The 26415-nt window shown below is 44.5% G+C and overlaps 1 long non-coding RNA gene across 1 annotated transcript; it reads right to left on the bottom strand.

Annotated features, from left to right (window-relative positions):
• Nucleotides 1-1862: 1862 nt before the first annotated feature.
• LOC128352102 (uncharacterized) lies at nt 1863-25098 on the bottom strand. Its single transcript, XR_008320207.1, has 3 exons — nt 24894-25098; nt 20572-20688; nt 1863-2132 (listed from the first exon to the last, which is right to left on the bottom strand). It is a non-coding gene; the product is annotated as an uncharacterized LOC128352102 (long non-coding RNA).
• Between the last annotated feature and the right edge of the window lie 1317 nt (nt 25099-26415).

The following is a 26415-nucleotide window of genomic DNA, read 5'->3' as shown; positions in this document are numbered from 1 at the left end:
CTAAATGAGTGGAAAGCAAGGGTGGGAAGAGCAGATGCAACCCCGCTTTCCCCCTCCATTCATCCAGTGAACACAGATATGTCATTGGTGTTTCAAGAAGGATTTAATGGAACTAATAAGAACAATTCAAGTATTTCATGGATTTTATTGAACTATCAAGGTTTATTATTGTTGTAAAAAGTTAAAAGGGATAATCCTAATGGCGGTTTTCAAGCAGTGCTCTTATCCTGTAATGAAATATGCTGTCACTTTTGCATTTGATTTTTGATACAGGACTGTCAGAGAAGAGAGAAATTCCTAAAAGGATGTTGTGTGGACTATAGCTGGCCATACACTCACAATAGCATCTCTGCATGTTCAGTTTCCACAGAGCTGGAGCGTCATGTACAAAGCGATTTGAAGATTACAATTTGTTTCAAACCCAAGGTTTAATTATTCCTGTAATGATGTAAAGCACAGATTTCTTTTGAGATAACAATTTGTTCCAAACAAAGATAAAGAGTAATTATTCTTGCAAAATTGAAAAACGTTATATGTAGATACCAATTAATGTTATGCACTGGGATTATGGCTCATTTTTCAGAATCAAATCCTTGTTGCTTTTCTTTTCCTTTTTTAGCAGCAGTAGACATCATCACTTTTCTCATGAAGCAATCTAGTCCATCTCTACAGTCTCAAGGTTGTAATAACTGTCACTGAAGTAGGGTGATTCATACAATCAAAAACTGAGTTCTCCCTGGGTTTGGGAGCTGTCTATGTTCCCAATTTTTGGTTTTGTGGAAGCAGGGTAGGAGGAAAACCTGGGTAGAAGTGATTGTGTGGATGCAAGGTAGAAGGAAAGGCTGCACAGGTTTTCCTCCTACCTTGCTTCCAGACACCCCAAAATTGGGAGCACACATAGCTCCCAAACCCGGGTAGAAGACAGTTTTTGATTGTGTGTATGACCTCATTGGACCAGGTCGCATGATCAGTGAGACCCGGTTCCTAGCCATGAGCGGGGAGAGCGGGCTAAGCAGGGAGCCCTGGGCTGCCAAATCAGCCGCCCACATGATGGCCAGTTCCGAGATGGAGCTGGCGGGGGCTGCGGAGCTCGGGGGCCACGCGGCCCCCAGAAGCCCCATTATGTCCTGCGCAAGCGTGCAGGGCATACTGGGGAGACCCCCAAGCCAGGAGGCTAATTTTAAGTCTCCCAGCCGGGGGTCTACTCGCAAGTAGCCATGGAGCCGCACCATGGCTACTCACGAGCAGATAGCCCAGGTTTGCGGAGCACTCACTCCGCAAACCCGGGCTAAGGGGTGGGCTACAGGAGCGGGTTAGCTGCTCCAGAACCACCAGGCTCGGCTGCGAGCCCGGTGGTTCTTACGATCACAAAAATCGGGCTAGGATTTTCCTAGCCTGATTTTTGTGATTGTAAGAATAGCCCCATTGTCTCATTCATCTTCATTAATATTAGGAATGTTATGAGTTGTTAGTCACCTGATGTTTACCACAAGCAAAATCATAGGACAGGCCCAACTTTCTGCAAATGTGTTGTATTTCCTACATAATTTCTAGCCATATCCGTGATGTTTCAGTTGCTAGCTCTGTCTGGCAGTTTCCAGTAAAAGAATTCTTATCCTAGAATTCAGAGAAAGATTTTGACGTATATATGTAACCCCTCTTCTTACTGAAGAAACGGGGTTTGGATTCAAGTTTCTATATTTTCTGAGACAGTGTATTTCCAGTGTATTTCCACCAAGAAATAAGAATTCTAATGCCAAACTCAAGGATTTATAAGTATTTAAAGTTTCTTTGTACACATGAATGTGTTAAGCACACATAAAGATAAACCTCAAATACCTATTTATAAAATGGTACAAATCATAAAACATACATACAATAATATAAGGTTATTCTATGATGGCTTCTCTTCCGCCAGGTAGCATGTGGCTTGATAAAGAAAACCAAACCAAACACAAACTCCCAGTCTTGTTCTTTTAAGAAAATTGTCCCAATAGCCCTTTTTCACAGTTCATACCACTCCTGCAAGAGGTCTCATGGGTGTACAGCTGAAACAAAGAAAACAGATGTGTGCTGAGCTGTTAGGGCTTGTCCAGAGTCTCAAACTGGTGCACCACTTGTTTGAAGAGGAACTGCAAAAAAGAAGCAAGTTCATAAAAAATCTCCTTTTCTCCCTCAGTTCAGGAACTCTATGTTTCTACTGTGGCTGGCACCTCCAGAAGATTCTAAGGACCTTCTGAGCACTCTCAACTACCACTAAGAAAGGGGAGGGGAGACCATTGAATCCTTTAGATGCTAAATTCAGAGAGCCCCTATTGTTAATCTACACTATAAACTAAAAACAATATTGGTAGTAATGGTGCAGGCTACATATACTTGTAACTATAACTTATGGGATTAGATCTTTTGACAGCTTCATCTGGAATCTTATAACTCCTAAAGATAAAATACAGCACTTTAGAATTTAAAGTGGTCACTGCCACAACTGAGAAAAAAAATGAAGATAATTGCTGAAAAACTCCTTGGAAGTTTGACCATCCACATAATCGTTTGACCATCCACATAATCATTTCATGTACTGAGTTCTCATGGCAAGGGAAATTGGTGATTAGGCTGTCTCCTGTTGAGATGGAGCTAGAGATTTATTGAGTATCTTCATACAAATTGTTTTATTCTGATTTGTTGGACTTTCAACTAGGGCTGTGCAAAGCAGCAAAACTTCAGTTTTGGAATCGAAGCACTGTGTGAAGAGGCAGTACTTTTGATTTATGGCTTGGAGGTGGCTCCGATTCAATCCAGTGCCTTGGGGGGGGGGCTATTTCTCTTTGGCCCAATTCAAGGTGGTGATTTGGGCTGAAGGTTTAGCCCCCTTCCGTCCCTGCTACTCCTCCTCCCCTTACACTAACATACTGGCCCAGAAAGGGGGAAGGAGACTGGCTGGTGGTCTCTTGGAGGTAACAGAGGAGACACTCACTTTTACAAGACTCTCCACATTAAAAAATAAAAAATCTTCCTGAAGTCATGGGAATTAGGGGTGTGCATGGAACCATCTGGCCCGGTTCGGTCCAGCCCTCATCGAACCCCCACCTGGTCCTGGACCGGTCCACGAACTTTTTGTTTTAAAAATTAAAGAAGTTTTTAAGTACCCTTAGCCCCTTTGGGGGGCTTGCTGATGCCACGGTGTGGGGGGGGGTCCACGCGGGTTCCCTCTCCCTCTGCTGGCCTTCCTCAAGACCACCGTGGCTGAGTAAACAGAGCTTTTTCGGCCCTTTCAGACCTCTTTACGAGCATGCAGCCGCCATTTTGGTGGCCGCCGTGCATGTGCCAATGCCCTCTGTGAGGCCACGCCTTAACAGAGGGCATTGGCGCAGGCGCAGGCACGGCGGTCACCAAAATGGCAGCTGTGCGCTCGTGCGGAGGCCCGAACGGGCCGAAAAAGCTCCATTTACCCAGCCGTGGTGGGCCGCGGTGGTGATGAAGAAGGCCAGCGGGGGGAGAGTAAACCTGCGCAGACCCCCCCCAGCGGCATCGGCAAGCCCTCCCAAGGGGCTAATGGTACTTTAAAACTTATTTAATTTAAAAACCAAAAAGTTCATGGACCGGCCAGACTGGACCTGATGGTCCATTCCGACGAAAATGGGGGGGGGGTGTTCGATTCGACCCCGAACCTCTGGACCGGACCGCTGGACTGGACCGCCGGACCGGTTCACACATCCCTAATGGGAATGGCATGGGTGGTCCTGGGAACCGTAGCCTTTCTGAAAATGGTTGAACTCAGGTTGTGAGCTATCCTTTCTTTTCAGAGGTCTTCACAACTTTCTGCCACAAATGACCCCGACTTGATGAAAATGGTGATTTGAATGCACTTGGAGACTAATTTCCTTCTAACCAAAATGTTTCAAATAGATTTACACTGTTCATGAAAGGATACAACGCATGTTCAGCAATGTAAATTACAGAGTTCTATAATTTAAGTAAGGAACAGGGGGAAAAAACAGAAGCAGAGCAATATCAAAGGTGCTGAGTGTTTTCAACACTTAAATGAATTGTCGTGTGTGTGTGTGTGTGTGTGTGTGTGTGTGTATAGATAGACAGATAGATGAGAAACCCCTGCTAACTGAGCAAAGAGGCACCTTTCAAAATGGCGATTTTCTTACTGAGCAGGGGGAGAGCAATAGGCCCTATCCATCCCCAGCAGCATAGCACCCTCCCCACCCCCAGTAGCTGGTGTCTATCTTATGTTTCTTTTTATGATTGTGAGCCCTTTGCTGACAGGGGACCATATCTATCTATCTATCTATCTATCTATCTATCTATCTATCTATCTATCCATCCTGGGCTGGACTGGGGGCACTGAGGGTGCGGTGGAATTTATGTGGGGAGGGTGCCGGGTTTTGAGCAGAATGGGTACTTAAGAGTGGGAGTATTCATTGCTGCCGAGTGCAGCGGGGTGCAGGGGTGCCCCATGGGTGGGGCGCACTGGGATTATGCCCTGTTGCCCTGTGGGCCAGTCTAAGTCTACAAAGGAACATAGGAAGCTGCAGTAGACTGAGTCAGACCACTGGTCTATCTAGCTCACTTTTGTCTTCACAGTCAATAGCAGTGGCTATCACAGGCAATGGCAGCGGCTTTTCCCAGGTTGCAGGAATCTCTCAGCCCTATCTTGGAGAAGCCAGAGAGGGAACTTGAAACCTTCTGCTCTTCTCAGAGCGGTTCAATCCCCTAAGGGGAATATCTTACAGTGCTCACATGTGGTCTGTATCTATCTATCTATCTATCTATCTATCTATCTATCTATCTATCTATCTATCTATTGAAAAGCGGTATATAAATAGTTGTAGTTGTAGTCACAGTAATAGTAGTCCAGCTTTAATCTGGCTTTCTATGGATTTTCCACATGGCTCGAATGAACATTAAATGCCTTAACGATATTGCTATTTATTAAACTATAGGTACATTTCACATAGTGCCAAGCTACATGATATGTGAGAAATGTGGGATAGGATTTCCGGCCTTTTTGTTTACTGAAATTCTAGCCTAGAGATTTTTGGGATTTGCAATTTCTTTGTCGCAATGGCACCAGAATTTGCATTTAACTGTTTCCCCATGTCATTTTCCTGATCGAAATTGTCCCACCCAAGCAGCTCCTAGCCCTATGATGGCAAAATACAAGTACTCATATTTTTTTTTTCACCAACAGCTTGGGAGAGGGTGTTTTAGATCGGAAATATGGAAATAATGGTGTGCTGCTGCACGTAAAATACAATATGAGTTAATTAATCAAGGATAAATCATGATTGTATTAGATAAAGTCTGATTGCTGCATAGGATTTGCAAAGCTGTGAAACTGAGTAGTGTTATGTGATATAGCTGATCGGAGATCATAATAAAGTTGATTTGAAAATAAAGAGGAAGGATTTGTAGGAGAAGAATGGCAGTTTAGTCCCCAAATAGCAGAGCAAAACCAGTTTGGTGAGAAAGCAGCAAAGCAAGAGGTCTTGAGGCAGTTCTAAAGTATTGGAGAACTATAAGGATTTATTTAAAGAAAAGGTTACAAACAAATGTGAAAAAGCCTGCAGCTTATTTTAGCTGTAGCTCATGGCTGAAGAGAGAGACCAAAACAATCAGCCATCTCTGGAGAGACAAATGGAGACTAACACTGGAGAGGAGGGGTCCAGCACTTTTATCCATGATCCTGCCCCACCCCATCTGTGGTCACTATGAGACATTGCAGCTGAGAGCTGATGCTGCCAGGTCCTAGCTCCAACAGGATTAAATACCCCTTTCCCCCAGTGCCACATGGAAATTGGTAGCCTCCTGAAGCTCCATTAAAAAATAACAATCAGGTGATTCATTCATGAATTTCCCAAATACTGAGGCTGTTTACATGAGCAGCCCACCCTCCTGGAGTAGAGCTACTAATGTGGATCACTGGGATTGCACCTGATCCCTGTCCATGTAGCCTGAGGTCCCCCGCCCCAGGCTATTACCGAAGTAGTAAACCGCTTTGGGAACTTTAGTTGAAAAGCGGTACATCAATATTCATTATATTCATCGTTTAAGGGCTCAAGCGTGCCTTTCCATCCAGGTCTCTGGTTGTGTGTGTGCTTAGGCTGCAGCCTGAGAAGAGACAGAGCTGGGTTGTTAGAGCATCTGCTGTGGGGAAATCCCCCAATGCACCACAGTCTTCGCATGGTGCATTGTGGCATTTCTGGAGGCTGGGCTGTGTTTAGGATGCCTCTAGGATGCCATGCTGCTCGTCACAGTGGTGATTGTGTGTGTGACCGAGCAGTGTGGTGAGAGGATCACCGCAGTTGTGTGGGGGAAGGTAGGTATAATCCTCCCTCCCTCCCAGCCCTCTCTAGCCACCAGGGATTTTGGTCGTGTGAACGACCTTATTGTGTCATCTGAGCTGAAGCACAGACAATGGAATTTCAACTGATATAGTCACTTTTGCTTCAGTGGCACTTAAACTGGCTTAAATCTATCTGACTCTAGCTTAACTCATTTGTGGAGCAGGCTGCTTGATTCTTGTAGTCAATTTTCAGATGCTTGCCTTAATATTAAAATAAACCCTCTACCAAACATTCGCTTTGAATGAATCAATTCCAAATAAAAAGCTTCTTTCTTAAAAGTCAGAATTTTCAGAATTATTGCTTCAATTTTGACTCCCGGGCATAAATAAAATATTTATCTAAAATTACATGCAACATTAAAAGCACAGAACTAGTAAAAGTACTTGAAATAATTTATGGTAGATAAACAGTGCTGCCAGCATTTTCTCTGGCAATTTATAATAGACCATATTAGTGAAGACATACAAAAATCCCTTTCATTGTAAAATATTCAGGACTCTGCCAGCTACTGTGAAGCAAGCATTTTGTCCCTCACAGGCCCACATCATAGGACATATCCTGATCTTTTCTTTTTTAATTTTGAAGACTGAACATGCAGAATAACAAGTACATAGTTCAGACATGCCCATTGCTTTAGCCTTGACTGTTCCTCTTCCAGTCCATTCTAATAGTCTTCATGGGTAGCTTACTATAGCAAGAGTGGGGATGTTCCAAGTAGGATTGCCAACTGTCAACCTAGAGAGTTGCTCCTTTAAAAGGGCTGAAGCAGGGATATAACCATTATGCCTCCTGCCTTGCTTCTCTAAAATTTTATAACTCTTTTTGTTGTTCCATTTACAGTCAGATGGCAAAAGGAGACAATGGTAGAACAGAGTAGGAGACATGTGAATGGTAATCTTTGGTTCTGTTAAAGGAGCTGATACAATATTCAGGAAGGATTGCAATCTCCAAAGAATGGAGAGCAGGTTTTACAGAAGGTTGACAGGCACATGGGTATGTGGGTGGTAGGGACTGGAGCCTAATTCATACATTATGCTGTACGAGTGTACAGATGTCTATACACTCGTACATGTGTTTGTGTATGACTGTACCAAAAGTGAACCTGGATACAGGCCCTTCAAATGCATGGTACAGATAGGGTACGTCTATATCTGCATACCTGCATGCAACTAGGGGTGTGCATGGAACCATCTGGCCCGGTTCGGTTCAAGGCCAGATCGGCCTCGAACGGAACCCGGCCAGTTCGGTCTGGCCCCCATCGAAAACCGCCCCCCAGGTCCGGTCCAGTCCTGGACCAGTCCGTAAATTTTTTTTAAAAAAAAATTAAATGTGAAGCAAGTACCTGTAGCCCCTTCGGGGGGCTTGCTGTAGCCGCAGGGGGCGGGGGATCAGCGCGGGTTCCCTCTCCCCCTGCTGGCCTTCCTCATCACTGCCACGGCCAGGTAAGTGAAGCCTTTTTGGCCCTTTCAAGCCTCCGTAAGAGAGAGCGGCCGCCATATTGGCGGCTGCCACTCATGCGCAAATGCCCTCTGCGAGGCTGTGGCCAGACGGTTCTGTGCACACCCCTAGCTAGGGCAACCTAGCCTGAGCTTGGCTGCTTATGTGGAGTGCTGGGATCAAGGCAGATCCTGCTTTCCCACCCAGCCTAATTCTGTTCCCAAGCCTGGATATTAGCTGAGGTTAAGGGAGCAAGCACTCCCTTAAGTCGGCTGCTGGGATTGTGTATCGGAGCTGAGCTGTGTTGGCTCGTGTGTCCACAGTCACAGATGGGTGCCTAGAGCACCCGTCTGATGGGGGAATCCCCCAAGCTACCATGTTTGTCATGCTGTGCCTTATGGAATATGCAGAGGCCAGGGAAACGAGTCTCAGCATCTGTTGCTCTGCACTGCTCCTGGCAGCGCAGGTTGTGTGGGCACGTAGCTTGTGCACCAAAAGGATCCAGAGAGCTTGTCTGGGGGGAAGGTGAGTTCAACAAGCTCCCACCACCACCATCCCACCCACTCACCACCCCACCCACCTGGTTGTGTGAATTATCTCTATAAAACTTCTTGTTTAGGCTGGGACTTTGCCGGTGCAACAGTAGTCTTCCTGGGTCAGGCAGATTTCTGGCTCTTTTCTTCAGCTCAGCAACTGCCTATGGCTCAGCCCTGACAGTAAGTCTGGGGGAAAGGGGGATCCCTTAGGGGATTAGTTTACTGCAGTTGCCACTGAATTATAAATTATTTTCTGTAACTCTTGAACTTGCATTTTCCCTATGCTTGCTTCTCCAGAAGTGTTCAGGAGAAAGCCTCTTGCTATCCTTAAAATTATTACATTTTTTAATATTTCTCAATTATTTAATTAGTTATAGTAGGGGGTATAACCTTTTCAAGACACAGTAAACTGTATTTCTAGCAGCATTTCCTCAGAAGCAAAGAATAACATTATTCCACAAAGGCATAGATGTTTGTAAGGACTGTTGCTTCAGCAGTCTCCCTCTTCTCATTTATAAATGTCATGACTTGGGGCACCCTTTGCATTTGAGCGGATATAAGGGGAAATTATTTCAATCAAATAGGGTTGGGGGACATAGTTGTTGTGTACAGGTTAGTCACTCTTAAAATATTTAAAATCTAAAGTGGTGCTGATACCATGTGCCGCAATATTATATCTCCATTATTAATCTCATTATTTCTCTGTAGGAAGAATGAAAACACAACTAAATTGGTGAAGTTACCCAACCCCAACAGGGATAGAAACCCAAGTATCTAAGTCACTCTGCCCTATACATACTTATTACTTAAGAGCAATAAGTACTTGCTCATTAGGCAAATACTAATGAGCCCAAAAATAAAAAATAAAAGTGACCGCTCCTCTCCTTATGACTCTCCACCACACAAGTGGCTGGTTAGACAGCTGCCTGATCCCACTTTACTGCCTGGGGTTCCCTTCCCCCATAGTGCCTCAACCCAGGATACCACTTCCCGTTTTACCACCTCAGCCAGGGTACCTTCTCCTGTTTTGCCTACTATACTGGTTGGGCAGCCACCTGTTTTGCATATGGCCCTGGTGTTACCACCTGGTCAACCAGTCTTGCATGTCCCTTCCATCCTGGCCAGGGGCCATGGGATGGTTCATGTGGATGCATCTGACTCAGAATCTGTACCTGGGTCACTGGTTCATCTTCATCCTATTGATTCAGAAAAAAAGAGGGGGCACTGTCTGAAGAAGTCATTGTTCAACCAGCACCACTTTCAACCCGTTTGTTTTCTTCCTCTGATTTTGAATTACTGCTTTCTAAGGCAAAGAGGATCATTAAAGATGTTTCCCTGGCAGAGGTTGCACAAACTTCTATAGACGGGGATCAAAATGTTTTTCCCACATCAGCAAGCTCTGCTGCTTCAGTTCCTTTTCTGTCAATTTTCCGTAAGGTGCTTTTGGCGGAGTGGTAGCAGCAGCCGGCTTCATCTAAGCCAATATGTAGCTACCCTAGAAAGCACTATTCGCTCAATCAGGAGGTTAGCGCCCTCCTAACTATTCCTCATATTGATCCTCCAGTGGTACAGATGGTGTCGGGATCTTTGCACAATAGGGATGAGCAAGAGCAGTTGAAGCTACCTGAGGACAGAAAATGTGATGTGTTACTCAGAAAGGCTCATGAGGCCTCGGCCACCATTGTTAAGGCTGCCACAAACCATTCAATTTTTGCTCCGGCTTCTATACTATGGGCTAAGGAGCTTATCATATTGGTCCCTCCTGAGAACATTAAGTTGTGTCAGGGCATCAATAAGATGTCCAAGGCAGCAGTACTGATGGTGGACACGAGCCTGGACTGCATCCAGCAGGCATCCAGGGCTATGGCATCGGGGGTCACAGTGCACAGGGCACTGCATTGGTTAAAGTCATGGCAGGTGGATACCAAATCCAAATTGGCACTTAGAGCGTCGCCCTTTTGGGGGATGAATTTGTTTGGTCTGGTGCTGGATCCAGTGTTGGTAGAAACAAGAGATAAAAAGAAGGCAATGCCCTCTGTAAAAAGAGATTCCCCCCCTCTCTTTTCATCCCTACTCCTCTTCCTTTCGGAGCCAAAGGTAATTTCAAGGGAATACGATGCCACAAGGCAGGGACTTTCATAACAATTTTTCCAGAGAGGCCAGCAGGTTTCAGTGGAAACCACGCTATAGGGGGCCCACTAGAAACTAGGGAGCTAGGCCTTTCAATGCCAGCAACCAGTTCCACAAAAACAATGATGCAATCCAGATTGGGGGCAGACTACAAGACTTCGCCCCTACCTCGCTGTCCACCACTCAGGACCACTGGGTGCTGGACACAACCACCAATGTTTACTCCCTAGATCTAATTTCTACCCCTCCTGACTTTTTTTGAACTTCCCCAACATTGAACAAACAGGAGAAGCATCTGCTGATGATTCAAGCCATTCGTCATCTGAAAGCCATAAGAGCGACCAAAGGGGTGCCATTGATAGACTCATGTTGCGGCATCTTTCACTGTTGTTCCTTGTTCCCAAAAAGGATGATTCATGGAAAGCAGTGGTGGATCTCAAAGGTCTGAACAAATATATATGAAAACAGAAGTTCAGAATTTAGTTGTTGAGGTCCATCAAGGAGGCAGTCCGGCCAGGGGATTTCCTAGCCTCATTGGACCTGACCGAGGCTTATCTTCATGTACCCATCGCTCCTCAACACAGGAAATTCCTTGAGGTCTTGCTTCGCACAGACAATATTACAACCAAGGCCCATATCAATCACCAGGGGGGCACACAATCGAGGTTGTTGATGGAGGAGACCAACAATTTTTTTCTCATGGGTGGAGAAGTGCCTACATTCCATTACCATGGAATACCTCAGTGGAATAAACAACATCCGTGCAGACTGGCTTAGTCGGCAGATGGTGGATTTGGTGTAATGGGCACTGAACATTAGTTTTCCAGCAGATAGCTCAGTGTCTGGGCCAACCAGAGGTCAATCTGTTTGCTTCCCACCAAGTTCCTTGGTTCTTCTCCAGATTCCAGATGTCCCAGACAGAAGCAGTCAATGCCCTCATATTGCCCTGGCCAAAAGGCCGGCTCTATAATAACCAAAGTCATCCAGAAGATGGTAGCAGAAAGGGTGAGATTGATTCTGGTGGCCCCACATTGGCCAAGAAGACCTTGGTTCTTGGAGCTGGTTCACTACTCCATCTGACCTCCATGGCGTCTTCCTCAGCGAAGAGACTTATTATGTCAGGGCCCGCTGCAGTATCCAGATCCAGACTGGTTCCAGCTTTGTGCATGGATGTTGAGCGCGGAATCCTAATCAGAAAAGGATACTCAAATTCGGTTCAGGACACCATCATTGTATCCTGCCGGATCTCTACTCAGCAGATCTATCAGACCACTTGGGTGGCCCATTCCCGATGGTTGGCACGCAAACATCTGGACCTGCTGTCTGCAGGAGTGCTGGAGGTGCTGGCTTTTCTGCAAGCAGGAAGAGAACTTCATCTCAGCGCCAGTACCCTGAGAAGACAGGTCTCTGCATTGGCTTCAGTGCTGAGGATTGCAGATCCAGGATCAGCATTGCTACACCCACATATTACTTGTTTTCTAAAGGGGGCATTTAACCTAGCCCCCTCACCAGTCCAGCAATTTCCATCATGAACAGGGTTCTTAATGCCTTGACCCAGGCCCCATTCAAACCCCTGGAATCAATTAATTTAAAGCTCCTCTCATTCCAAACCCTGTTTCTAGTCACAATCACGTCAGCGTGGAAGATTTCAGAGCTTGGGGCCCTGTCCATGCTCAAGGAGTTATGTGTTTTTCAGCAGGAAGCAATAGTCTTGGAGTTGGATCCCACCTTCATTCCCAAGATCAACACGACCTTTCATCACGCCCAGGATGTGGTTCTGCCTTCGTCTTATCGGTCTCCTGTACACCATAAAGAGAAACTCTGGCATAAGCTTGATGTTCGCCGAGCCCTCAAGATCTATATCAAGCACACCAGGGACATTCGTAAAACTGATGCAATGTTCTTTTCTTTCCAGCTTGCGACTTTAGGGCACAAGGCATCTAAGGCCTCCTTATCAAATTGGATTAGATCCTGTATCCTTCTGGCATACAGAGTCCTTAATTTACCATTGCCAGAGAGGGTATTGGCGCATTCGACTCGCAGCGCTGCAGTCTCCTCTGCTTTTTCAGCCTATGTTCATCTATTAGACATTTGTAGGGCATCTGCGTGGGTGTCTATAACTCTGTTCATACGCCATTATAAAATTTCTGTCTTTTTGGCTGAACAGGTGACCTTTGGACGCAGAGTACTTCAGCAGGTTTTGTAAAACATCCTCCCCCCATTCAGATCATTATGCTTGGGCATGTCCCGATATTGTGGCACTCCAGCACAGGGGGGAAAGGAACATTGGTCTTTCCATGAGGGGTTCTTTTCCCCCTGTGTCTGGTGCTCCTCATATCCACCCAGATGTGATGGTATCTAGGGGGGATATTGGAGAAATTGGGTTGCTTAGTATGGGTGGAGTCAGCTCCTAGGGTTCCTAGTTGTTAGGACTGCCTGCACCTGTAATTTTCAATGTTATTATGACCTGTTATATCTGTTGCTTTGTATGTTATTTACTGTTCTAGTTGTGTACTTCACACTGCCGTCTAGGCAATTCACTCTTTCTTTAGTGCCACTCTCCGCATCAGTCCCGGAACTGGGGTAAGGCACCTTCTGGTGGCAGGAAGCTAGCCTAACAAAAAGAATTCCAGTCCTGTCTCGAGCATACAATCTATACAGCCCAGCATTGAGGAGTTCCAGACACAGGGAAAAAGAACCCTTCACAGTAAGACCAATGTTCCTTTTTATAATGTAATAACTTATTTTGTTCAGGCATTTTTCCCCAGCACACAATTCAGGCAATTTTTGTATGAAAATAGCACTGAGTTGAAACTACACACAAGCTCTCATGAACATTTCCAGCCATGCTGAACAACAATCTACTAATGTACATAGCTCTTTCTTGCTCTTTAAACCATGTTCATTTACCCACAATAATGTCATAATGCAGTCAAATCTAATTGGCTATGTAGTATTGCAATGTAATCCCCCTCGCTGTGTGATTCCAGATTGGCTGGGATACCCTTGTGACTAATGCATAGTTAATTTTCCTCTATTTCCTCCAGTGATGTCATTTTCCTAGTTTCCTCCACTGATGTCATCATGCAGCTCAACTTGATTGGATTATGTAGTCTCCGAGTGGGGAGGAAGAAGGCTCTTCTTCCTTCCCCACCCCCATTTCTGTGATCCATTCTAGCACACTGCCAAGTAAGGCATAAAGAGACCTTTTTTCTCCTTCCTTCTCCTGCGCTCTACTTGGCCTCTTTGTTGTTACAGCACAGCTCCTCAAAGTGGAAGCACAGTGGTCTTTGCAATACAACAACTCTGGAGAAGAATACACATCCCAGGGTCCACCATGCCTTTAGTTTGAGGACATCTAGTCAAAGCAACAGTAGAAGAGGGAAAGGAAGGGAGGGGAAACCATTCCTTTCACCCCTGTTCAGGAGCACCACTGCCACTCTAGAATATGCCACAGCTAGGGGAGAGGAAAGAAGAAAAAATAAACCTCCCTCTAACAACAATTCTGCCACGGCTGCTGTTTTTGCCACTGCCTTTCATTGCTGAGACAGGTAAGGGAGGGTGAAGGGCTGACAGGTAGATTATGGAGCACTTCTCACTCTCTGAGCTCCGAAGGGTTCTTAGAATTTGAGAAGTTTGATTTCCCTTTTGCGCAGCTTTTCTAAATCCTAAAGATGTGTCTCCAAACCTAAACCTGGCAAACTTCACTGACCTCTCCACAAGTGATACCATCCCTTACAGTCTGTGTTTGCTGTTTAGTTGGGATCACCCATATGACTAATCCAGGGTGGAGAAAGAAGCAGCCGTGAGGTGAAACAATGGTGCCAAACAGGATGTTAATAAGATGAATATTCTCATTCTACTCCACTCAAATTGCTACTTAAACATAAGCTCTGGAGAATATCTGGTGCCCCCCCTTTTATATTAATTGTCTTAAAAGAGCCATGATACAAACTGATTGAACTAAGTAGAAATATTATTAGAAAGACCTTTAGCTTATGTGAATTTCTAATGTAGACATGTAGACATTTCACTAATTTACAATAGAACATGTTCAGCAAAAACAGGTGGCTTCATCAGAGAAATATAATTCCTGCTGCTAAATGCTAAACTGCAAGCACATTCAGATTACGCTCACTTTTAAAAAGAGAGGGAAAACTTTGTAAACCTTCCTAATCTCTCCTGTTTCTCAGCTTGATCAATAACGGATTGTGCATCTTCAGAATCATTCTGCTGATATCAGCAGGCGCTTTAAAATGTGAACTACTGGCCTCCACCAGAGACTCTAATTTGGCTGAAGTAGATTTATTTATTTATAGTGTACATCCCTTTGAACCAGTTGCACAGATCATAAAGAATGCTTCTTCAAAAATGAAGTGAAACATCCTCACCAAGCCACGTCTGCTATTTTCAGCAGCAATGACAAAGGGCCCCGAGGCTCCATAGACTAATTTACTGCTACATGAGTTTTCATAAGCCACTGCTTACTTCACCAGGTGCACCTGATGAAGCAAGCTCTGCATTAGGAAACATCACACTCCAATAAATTAGTCTGTAAGGTGCCACAGGACTCTTCTGGCTGCAGTCCCATTGTGGGGAGTACCCATAGCTCAGTGGCAACACAGATGCTTTGCTTGCAGAAGATCCTAGTTTCAGTCATCAGCATATCCAGTTAGAGGATTTCAGGTCACAGGGAAGAGAAAGACCTCTTTCTGAGACCCTGAAGATCCAGTGACAGCTGGAGAAGATAACATGGAGCTAGATACAAATATAAATATGAATACGATGAATATTTATAGACCACTTTTCAACAAAAGTTCCCAAAGTGGTTTACACAGATATAAATAAAATGGATCCCTGTCCCCAAAGGGCTCACAATTTGAAAAAGAAACATAAGATTAACACCAGCCACAGCCACTGGAGGTATGCTGTGCTGGGGATGGATAGGGCCAGTTGCTCTCCCCCTGCTAATAAAGAGAATCGCCACTTTTAAAAGGTCCCTTTTTGCACGCCAACAAGTGGTTAGATCATCAAGTGGTCTAAGGACAAGGCAGTTTCACATATGTTCCTTGAAATCAATAGGATAGCACTGTTGGTGATTTGGGTTAGATCTTCCGTAACCAGAAAACAGGCATTTTCAGTTTAATGGATTGGTCTTTGCCTCTCTTTCCCTCCTCCCTCGCTCCCTCTCTTCCACATGCTTTCTGTTCCCCCAGATGTGGATACATTTATGTAAAGTGCCCCATGTAGTAGAACACAATTTACATGCTGTGCGCTTTCACACAGAAAGATTGAACTTATGGTATGTAGTTCCTGAGAGAAAAGAGTAAGAGCATTTCTATGAGTTCAGTCTGAATTGGATCTTTAAAACTAGTAGCACTAGGGTCAAGGCATTACTTTATGCAAGTGACAGCTGCCAGATCAAGCCCTCTGTGCTTTAGACCTCCCATGGACTGTGGAAAGAGGGAGGGGGTTAACCATCAGCTCCTGCCTTCAGGCTCGGACTGGCCCACAGGGCAACAGGGCATATTCCCAGTGTGCCCCATTCATGGGGCGCCCTTGTGCCCCACCGCACTCAGCAGCAGTGAATACTCCCACCCTTAATTACCCATTCTGCCCCAAACCCAGTGCCCTCCCCACATACATTCCACTGCCCTCTCAGTGACCCCAATCTGGCCCTGCCTGCCATAGTCCTATTCTGGTTTCCTGTCTTCATGGCTGCTATTTATCCTGGGGAGAAAGCATTAATAGATGCAATAGAAGCTTTTTTCCCCCATGGCAAATAGCAGCTATGGGTGTGCATGGATGCAGGAATTGGATTGGGACCATGGTGAGGTTTTTTGTTTGTTTGTTTGTTTGTTTGTTTGTTTGTTTGTTTGTTTGAAGCCAGGTGTCCCCAGTCTCATCCTTAAAGTCACCTTAGTGCAGGTGAATACCTTTAGATTAAAGGAGATTTCACTATTTATTCATTTGTCTATTGTTTTCATTTATATACTGCCCTTCATCTGAGATTCTAGGGTGGTGAACAAAAAATCCAGTCAATTAATCTTTATTAGAGTCTTTAACCAGCATAGAACAACAACAACAACAAATTAAAAATGCAAGTCATAAGGCTAAAACATACTGAGGCTATGCACATGAGTAGACAAGTCCAAGCTTGGGCAACCCAGCCTGGTCTAGACTGCCCATGTGCCCCGCTGTGATTGATCCCAATGCCGGTGCTGCCGTGGCCCCAAGCCCGAGTTTTTCACCTGGCCTTTTACTGGGTTTAGAGGGTGCGGGCACACCCTCCACCCCGGGGCCAGGATTGTGTGTGTGCTCGGGCTTCTTGCAGCTGGAATGAACAAGATTTGGTTGCCTAGAATGCCCGATTCACGGGGGATTTTCCCCAATGCACTGCACTCATTGCAATATTCAGATGGGATATCCGGAGGCCAGGACTTGTTGCCTGAAGCAGTGTGGATTGTGTGGGAGCATGAGCCACACTCCACACAATAAACCAGTGATCATCTGGGGGAAGGTACGTGAAACCCTGCCTCCTCCCCCCACCCACCACCCTCCCTACCCCCAAAACACAGCAATAAACAACTAAAAAGAAAACAGGATGCCTAAATAAAAAGGGCGGTCTCCATTCTCTTCTGAAAGAGAATGGATGAAGTGAGGGATTAATGAATGATGTGAAGGAGCTATGAGTTCCACAGCCTGGGTGCAATCACCAAGAAGGCCCTGTTCCATGTGCTTGACAAATGAGCTTCAGCAGATGTCGTCATACAGAGCAGAGCCCTAAGGCAGACCTAGCCAGTTATGAGCAAGAGGTACTTAAGGTACTTGGGTCCCAAACCATTTAGGGCTTTAAAGGTAATAACTAGCACCTTGAATTGCACCTGTAAACAGATTGGCAGCCAGGGCAATGTCTTCAAGATAGGCATAATCTGTGTTCTGTGGGCAGCTCCAGAAATCAATCTGGCAGATGCATTCTGCACTTCCTATAGTTGCTGAATACTTTCCAAGGGCTGCCCCACACAGAGCACATTGCAATAATCCCAATGTGATGTGACTAGTGAAATAGTATGGGGATGATACTAGTTTTTATTTTAGGATGTTTGTTTTAGGAGCAGCGACCTGGGATAATCATTTGAATTTTTCTCTTAAAAAGAAGGTTTCTTTCATCTTAACAAATAAATATTGGGAAAATATAACTTTTATTATACACCACAGTCATTTTTGGATGATGATTTATTCCTTGTCTTAAAAAATATATATTCAGCATTTCCCCAAAACTCTTGATGGAGGATCTATTGTTACAAACAAGTTAATAAGATAATTATAGAAGTTCAGAGTTGTTTCCTTAGATACATAACATTACCCAAACATTTTGGTTGCAATTTTGTGGCCTCCAAGTTATATTTGATTAAAATGCAGTGCTGGGCTGCTTCAAGCCTGGGAGTGCCTGATATCACTGAAAGCTCCTTAGAAGTGCTGCAATGTAAAATTACAACATACACTATTTAAAGGTATATTTAGTCTCCTTAATGCCAAATATAAATATAGTTCCATACATCACTTGTGATGTCTCTGATGAGTTGGTCAGAAAAATACCTTGCCCAGCATCAATCAAATATCAGCAAATTGGCATCCTTAGGGTGGAGGAAAAAAGCAAAAACAAAACATTAAGTGCTTTAGAAAGCAAAGTTATCGTGTCAGCAAAGTCTGCATGTCTAACCTCTTTACTGCAGTGACCTACATATGAGAAATAACTCCCATTGAAAAGGCTTTTTTCAGGATCTAACTTTCTAAACAAAAGCAGAACTAAAATTAGGTGCAAAGCATCAGTGGGATCCCTGGGCAAAGGCAAAAAAGCTGAAGAATAAAAGAGTGAGGAACCACTGTGTAGTCAGCAAGGGTGATGTCATGCATATTTCTTTCTGTGACTATCCTGCAGCTTTCTTATCAGCAGTCATTTATTTCAGATTGTTATTTTGTTTGGGTGTCAGGAGATGGCTGTGTGTGCAAAACCTTAGAAACCGATGGCTTTGTTCAGAAAAGCCTGAACTAAATTAGGACAGACAATGGTTTTGCTGCTCAGCTGTTGTTCTTAGCCTTGACCTAAACAGGGTCTTTCTTCCCACCTACAAACTCAAACTTAATTTCTTTATTAAAATATTTAGGCAGATAGTACTGCAGTTGTATAGTTTGTGGCTGTAGGAACGCTTGAACTTCTATAAGCATGGTCCCAGAGATGTATAGTGGCCCACATGTTGTGCAGCCATCCACTGCTCTAAGGAAGCTGCACCCCTGTGCATCTTGTTGAGCAGCAGAGCATGTGAGGGGAAAGGCCAGAGCGATTTTTATGGATTCCCCCTGAGATGAGGGCTTGCTCTGGCTTTTGGAAATGAGTCTGGCAAGTACAAGGAGCAGGGCCTTATTGGTGGTGGTACCAGAGGCGGCCGATGAGGGCAGTGCTAGTAAAGTGGCAAGAGGTACCTTTGAAAGACATTACCATCCATACTGGTGCCACTTGGAAGCTGCTAAGAGAAGCAACGCCCCATCTGGCACGCTTCATGGCGGTTGCCCCACTTAGTGCACTCATTTGGCCTCTGCACATGCACCAGATAAGTGTAGTAGGGAGGGCAACTGCCGCGCAGGACGCTGGGTGGGGTGCCAGTATGGATGGTAATGTCTTATAAAGGCTCCTCTTGCTGCCCTCCCCAGCACTGGCTTCATCAGCCGTTTCTTGGTGGTACCCATTCTGTGGAATACTCTTAGGAATATCCACCTTACTTAGGAGTATTCGCCAGACCTAACTACTTACAGCTTTTAGAAAGAAGGTTAAGAAATTGTTAAAATATAATTTCTGTGTACTTTGGAGGAGACCAGCTGGTTTCTTTATTTATTCCTTTCATTGTTTAATTTTGGTTATTGTTTGAGATATTTTGTACATGTTATGTGCAGCTCATTTAGGGCCAGAATGGGCAGAATATAAATGTGACAAATAAATAATGAATCCAATAAATTTTAACCATTGTGTATATCCCTGTATGCATAATACGCAGTCCATTGCAAGATACGTGCTTGTGCATAAGTAGGGCTGTGCAAAGTGAAGCAGGACTCCTCCAAATGCTTACACTGATTTGCCCCTGACAAAGTGCTGAGGCAGCCCCTGAATCAAAATGGGTTGTCTTGTATAGCATTAACAAACATCCTCCTCTACAGCAGGACAGTGGAGGTCAAAGCCAGAATAGACCGTATGTGTGTTTAGGTGGGATCTGAACAATTAAACCTGATTACTTACAAAGTGGCTGCATGTTTTGGGAAAGAGAAAGCCTGAAGGAAAGGGGTCACATTTCAAACTAACAAATTCTTCAGTTCCACCCAGAATAGCAAATCTTCTAAAATACTACAGCATTGCTTTCTAAAACAATCCTGGTTTCATATTAAGAAACGTGTTGGCGCCATTTCAGATTTTATTTTCAGGACTCATATGTCCTTTTGCAATTCCAATTTTATTAATGTCTGATGGATTTTGCTGTATTTCAGGATCCTTTTTCATGCAGATAGATATATAAATGTATACCTTGAGTGATGAAATGTTCAGAAAGCAAGAATAGCCCCATGTCTGCCCTGGGTCTTTGCAAATCCACAGAAAACCATTTTGTTTAGTAGGAAGGAATGGGATTTGCATAGCTATTTTCCACGTGACAGTCTTTTCTGTATATGTGAACATATGTGTTTAATTCATAGTGGGATATAACCCATTATAACCCTTTTCTAAGAAAAATAAAAATCACATCTTGATAATTGTACAGTAGTTCATGCCATGCTGGAGCAGAAAGTTTTATGTATGATTTAGGAGAAAAATCTAGAGGCAGATGACTTGAAGACAATTATCAAATATAGCACCTACCCCACAGCAGGGACTGCACTTGGAAAGTGTTTATTAAAGCCTGCCTCCCAAATATATTTTAGGATGTGACTCACAATAATTACTAATAGAAAATTACATTACTCCTCAATCTGCTTTGGCCTTAATCCATTTGTTATTCTTGGTCCTACAAAAAACAGAACAATTTGACAACAAGTTCACATACAGATCCAGTAATAAGTTCACATACCTGTAATTGGTTCTATTGCTGCTGGAAATGTAGACCATTATGGTATTTCAGTAAAATGTTTCAGGGGCATTTTCTCTTTGGAGAAGCTTTGTGGAATGGGAATTCCAGGTGAGCCATCTAGAGGCCAAAATAGGATCTTCTTAAACAGCAATCATAATCAAAGCTATTTTCACAGCAATGCATTAATTTTGAAATAAAATCCATTGATTAATTCCAAATATATTCTTTCCAAATGCATATCCTTGGGTCTCAACCTATATATCCAATAATGAATTTATATTACATAATGTGCTTTGAAAATTCTTGGCGCCATGGGTACCACAACCTTACAAAATAGTTGTTTAAATTCATAACATTTCCCAGCACTTTAATTTTTCTGTCTCCTGCCTCAGCTTTTCACATTAATTGCAAGTGCTTTCATTTAGGAACTTAACATAACAATGGCTTACATGCTGCACAGCACACCGCCAATCAAATGGAGAGACTTGCACACTTTCCCCAGCACACTCTTCAGCCTGTTTGTGCTGCTTGCGATGGCATGGCTGCTTCATGCCTACTAAGGAATACATCATCACAGTTGTGATGCTACTCCCATTGAGAAAGATGGGAGTAGTGTTGCAGCTCTTCCTTTGATTGGCAGTGTGCTGTGCAAGATGTAAGCCAGTGGATCCCAAACATTTATTTTGATGTCACTGCCTTTGATGCTGACATACTGGCTTGGTTCACACAACCTTTTAAATCTAGGCTTAATGTGGGTTAAGGACATTAGTGTGATTATGTGAATTCATGCCAAGGTGGGAATCATAAACCACTTTGGTGTGGGTTCACACAATCATGCGAACATCGGTAACCCACATTAAATCGGTACCCACATTAAACCTAGATTCAAATGATTGTGTGAACCAGGCCACTGTATTATCATATTTTCAGGATCATGAACCGATCCTGAATCAAATCACAGACCTTCTAGGAGCTGGGCTAGAGGGCTGTTTTTCAGACACTGTATCTCTAGGGATCCCAGATGTGGACTTTTACCCTGGATTTGCAACTATTTTAAACCCCCTTGAACTATTTCTGTGTTGGAGAGGCTGTCCAGAGTTCCAGCAATCCTACTACAAGTGCGGGATCACTCAGCAGCTGTTACCCATTGGTAGGCCCATTGGGAAAAAATGGACTTACTCATGTGTACATTTGCTGTGTGGAGGTAGGAGGGGCTCATTTGTATGCTGCTGTGCTGGCACTCCCTATCCCATTTCCCCAGCCAAGTGTTTTTTGTTTTTTCAGCAGCCAGCCTCCTTGGTTTATCACTGACTCATTGTGACTGGCCCAGTAGCCCCAGTGACCCTAAGGAGGGACTTCTTCTGACTGTGTCATGTTTCTCTGCTACTCTACAATTCCATGATCAGCCAGCAAGCTCTATCCAGGCCAGGAAACTTATGCTTCCCCTATATGTACCACACTGGAGGGGAGGCTAGTGTTGAACACTAGGTGTGTTCCCCCACCCCAAGCCCCATGGGATTCTGTGATCCTGAGGTTATTGGTGTTTGAACTGTGTGGAAAGGGCTCTTCGGTGGTTTCTTGTCCCTTAAAAATGAAAAGAAAATGCATTTGTCCCATGGGATTCTGTAAGCCAGTCAGAGGAAGACTGGTGTTTGAACTGTGTGGAAAAAAGGGTATGTGAGTTGTATTTATTCTCAAATTATCCTGTTTTTAGCAAAGCGTCCATATATCATACCAATTAGCATATGTTAATTTTATGCAATTTTTTAATGCAAAGTGGAGACCTTTTAGAGTCATTTTGGTGAACAGCACCAATTATTTCCACTTTTGGGGTGACAGATTGCAACTGTTTTTACCACTTGGACCTGGCAAACCTATGTATCTCTGTGGAAAACCACAACTTCCTGGGGCTAATGTAGCTTCCCTCCCACTCCTTGCTTAATCCATCTAATGTGATTGATCACTTCACTTTCCTGTCCCTATATAAACTTCCTATGCCTATTAGTGGACTTTGTCCATGAAGGAAGCCCCCTATCATGAGCAGCTCACAGACTCTGCTTGTCCTCTGCTTATAAAACCTGCTTTGGCAGCTTCCTGGTTCATGCAAACTGCCACCTCCTTATTTCTGTAGCCCTTCTACTCTCCCTACATTTACCTAGATCACTTTTCTGGAACTGGCATGTTTGATATGACTAATTGGAACTTTGGTATGACTAAATAAATAAATTGAACAATAAATAAATAAATAAAGACATTTCTCAGAAGATTTTGTGAGCAAAAGTCTGAATTCTAGCTGGGGATTATGGGAGTTGTAGTCCAACAACTTCTAAGGACCCAAGTCTGAGAACTCCTGCCCTAAAGTGATCTCTTTACACATAGGCACTGCGCCCGGACTGGACAAAACCCCTTTGTAACTATACATTCAGTTCTGTTTCTCACACACACATATTAGGTCAGTGTTTTTCAACCAGTATCTCATGGCACACTAGTGTGCCATGGGACACATGCCAGTGGCTCACTCTGAGCAGCTGAGAAAGCCGGTAGCTCTCCGCTTTTGCAGCTCACTAACCTTATAATGCACTGAGAGGCAGGGGAGGGTTAATGGAGAGGCAGAGTAGGTACTTGCCGGGGGGGGGCAAATTGCCTACGGTGGCAAATTTTGGCAATTGGCCCAACCCAACACAGAGAGGAAATGGCCCGACATAGGTGGGGAGAGTTGGGATACTTAATTGTGTGAATTAAGGGCGCTGGGTGCACAACAAACCTCTGATCACTTTGTTTTGAATTTGACAAGAAGCAAGTAGCCTGCAAAGAAGCCAGGGGGAGAGGCGGCAGCTTGAAAGGGCTGTGCATGTGCGCCATCCCATCAGCTTCCTTAAGGTCCAGGTGGCAAATGGCGATGCTAGGCTGGCTCTGGCTCAAGGGAGGGCTTAACAGACCCACAGCGGGGGCAGCAAGTGGCTTTGGCAGCTGTGTGGAGGGGGCAGCCAGGGGAATGTTCCCCCTGTTACCTTTATAAAAATGCCACTGTGCAGCAGGATGAGGTGGGGATGGCTGCAGAGGTTGCAGGGTGGGACCAGAATATCTGTGCCTTGCAGGAAGCCTGTGACATTCCTGCCCTTTCTTTCCTCTAAGGATTCCTGCTGCTTCTGTCCCCAACAGAGAAAGCTTGAAGAGACACCATAAGAGTAAGGAAAGCAGAAAGGGGGGGGACAGAAGGGGGGATTCCAAGGAATGGCAAAGAAAAAAGAGACAGCCTTCTCTTTCCTTATTAATTGAAGACCTCCTTTTTCTCTCTAAATCTGACTTATATCTTCCAGCCCTCCCTTATTGCTCTTTTTCTCTCTAGCTCCCGCCCATTCCACCGCACAGTGGCTTTTTTAAAAAGGTGAAAGAGGGATCTTTTCCCTAGTTCCCCCACTCCACAAAGGCAAAATGGCAGCAAAAGGGCTTTTTTTCTACAGGCAGCAAAAAGCTTAATCTGCCCCTGCCGAGAGGAGGAAGCTCTTCTCGGCTTTTTCTGCTGACTTGCTCTATTTTTATTTTATTTTATTTTATTTTTATACCGCCCTTCCAAAAATGGCTCAGCGCTTTATGCATCAGGGCGCCTCCTTCCCAATGCATTATGGGTGAGTCAACTCCAAATGCAGAGAACTATTTTATTTATTTATTGTTGCATTTATATACCTCCTTTCGTTAAAAGACAACCCCAAGGCGGTTTACAAAAGTTAAAACATACAATAAAAGACAATAAAAATATTAAGCTAAAAATATATATATAGACAGACCAAATTTAAAATCTATAAGATACTAGCATAAAAACAATACAACAGGCATAAATACAATACAACTATTCACTTTTGCAGCTGATTCAAAATGAATCACCATGACACACCAAATGTCACACCATTGCACTTGAATCTCCTCATAGTACATCAGGAGGGAAGTAAATAAATAATTGTGTGGCAGCTTTGCCACCATGAAAAAAATTGCCCTGCGGGGCCAGTATACCCCCCAACACCCCCCCCCGCCCCATCTAGATGTGCCTCAGAGGGGAGAAAACTTGTGGGAAATACTGTATTAGGTGACAGGAATACCACATTTTCATAAGCCATCTATTGCCTGTTTTGGTACTAAAAGCCAAACTATGGCCTAATGACATGAAAAGTAAGGCTTTGAAAGGAACCTTGCATTTCATATTTTGCTGTTCTCATGCAGTATGCATTTTTAGGAGGCAATTGGAATGACATTAATCTTAGTCATCTTGTTACATTATACCCTTTCAAAATGCATTTGGACTATTAGAAATACATTGTACTCACACATAAATGGAGCTAGTTCATTGCTGTGCTGTAGTCTCAGCAACCTAATAACCATGATGTGCTAATACCAGTAGCACAATAAAGAAACCAAGTCTCTGATCATGAAAACAGGCTTTGTAATTGGCATTTCGCTGTTGCTGGTCACATTCCAGGCATCTAAAACTGGGTAATAACAGTCCATTTGCTTTAGGACCATCTGTGATTCTGCTGGCGGGTAAAGCCTTCTCTTGAGGTTGAAAATAACTGTCGCTAGTAGCTACCACCAGAGAGGGATAGGGGGTGGCAAGAGTTGCTTAAATATATTATTTATTTAATATATTACATAAATAAGCAAATATATTATTGGCTTGCATGTTGCTGCAGAATTGGCAGCTGCAAGACAGTAGGCAGTGGCAGCTGCTGCTGTCGAGAACCGGGGGGGGGGGGATGAGGGGGGAGTGAAGATAATGCAAGGCAGATCCTAATCATGTCCACTCAGAAGTCATCCATTCCTCACACTAAAGCATTAATACACCATAACAATACATAGGAGCCAAGCTAAAGAGAAGGGTGGCTGGGCACTGCATAAATATCCCTTCCCCCTTCTCAATCTGTGGATCCAGCATATAGCCACAGACACATTTCATGCAGGGGTATGGCTAGGGAAGAGTGGGCTCACGTTTGCCCCTCTCTCTGCCAGCCCCTAGTGCATGCCAGCCTTGCCCCTGTGTGTGATGACACATGCAGGAGTGTGGCCAGCTCCCAGAAGGGCCCAGTGCTGCCCTCTCTGGAGCTCATTTCCCAGCCAGCTTCATTGTTGGCTGGGTGTTTTCTTCATTCACTCCTTTGCTCAGAGTGAGGGGGGGGAGGTGGCGAGGGGCAAGTCAGGTGTCTCCCAGGAGCTGGGAGGCTTGGGTTCTTTGAACCCATCAAAGCTCTACCCCGGTCTCATACCCTATACTACCCACCTTGTTGCTTTCTCTCTCTCCCATTCCACAGAGAAGACAGAACACACACTCAGTAAGAGCAATGGTGCCACCAGCCATTCCTTCCCTGTGCACCACTCCTCCCTACTCAAGCATAGCACGGTGCCAGTTCATCTCCCATCAGAGTATATGTGAAGTTAGGAATTTTTGTCCAATGTAAAGATAAAGTGTCGAGTCGGTGTCGAATCCTGGCACCCACAGAGCCCTGTGGTTGTCTTTGGTAGAATACAGGAGGGGTTTACCTTTGCCTCCTCCCGCACAGTTTGGGATAATGCCTTTCAGCATCTCCCTATATCGCTGCTGCCCGATATAGGTGTTTCAGTCTGGGAAACGTACCAGCGGGGATTTGAACTGGCAACCTCTGGCTTGCTAGTCAAGTCATTTCCCCGCTGCACCATTAGGTGACCAGTGTGCATCCTCTATAATAAAGTGCCTGGGTGTGCGCCCGTGTCCTCCGGTGTCCGCGCCCGTGTCTCCCTCGGCTGTTCTGGGCATGCACAGAGTGCATGCCCAGAACAGCCGAGGGAGAAACGGACGCAGGCACCAGGCAGCCATGT

This window comes from Hemicordylus capensis, chromosome 3, assembly GCF_027244095.1.
Source record: "Hemicordylus capensis ecotype Gifberg chromosome 3, rHemCap1.1.pri, whole genome shotgun sequence".
NCBI lineage: Eukaryota > Metazoa > Chordata > Lepidosauria > Squamata > Cordylidae > Hemicordylus > Hemicordylus capensis.
The sequence above is the reverse complement of the archived record's forward strand: the minus strand, read 5'-3'. Positions and strand labels throughout refer to the sequence as shown.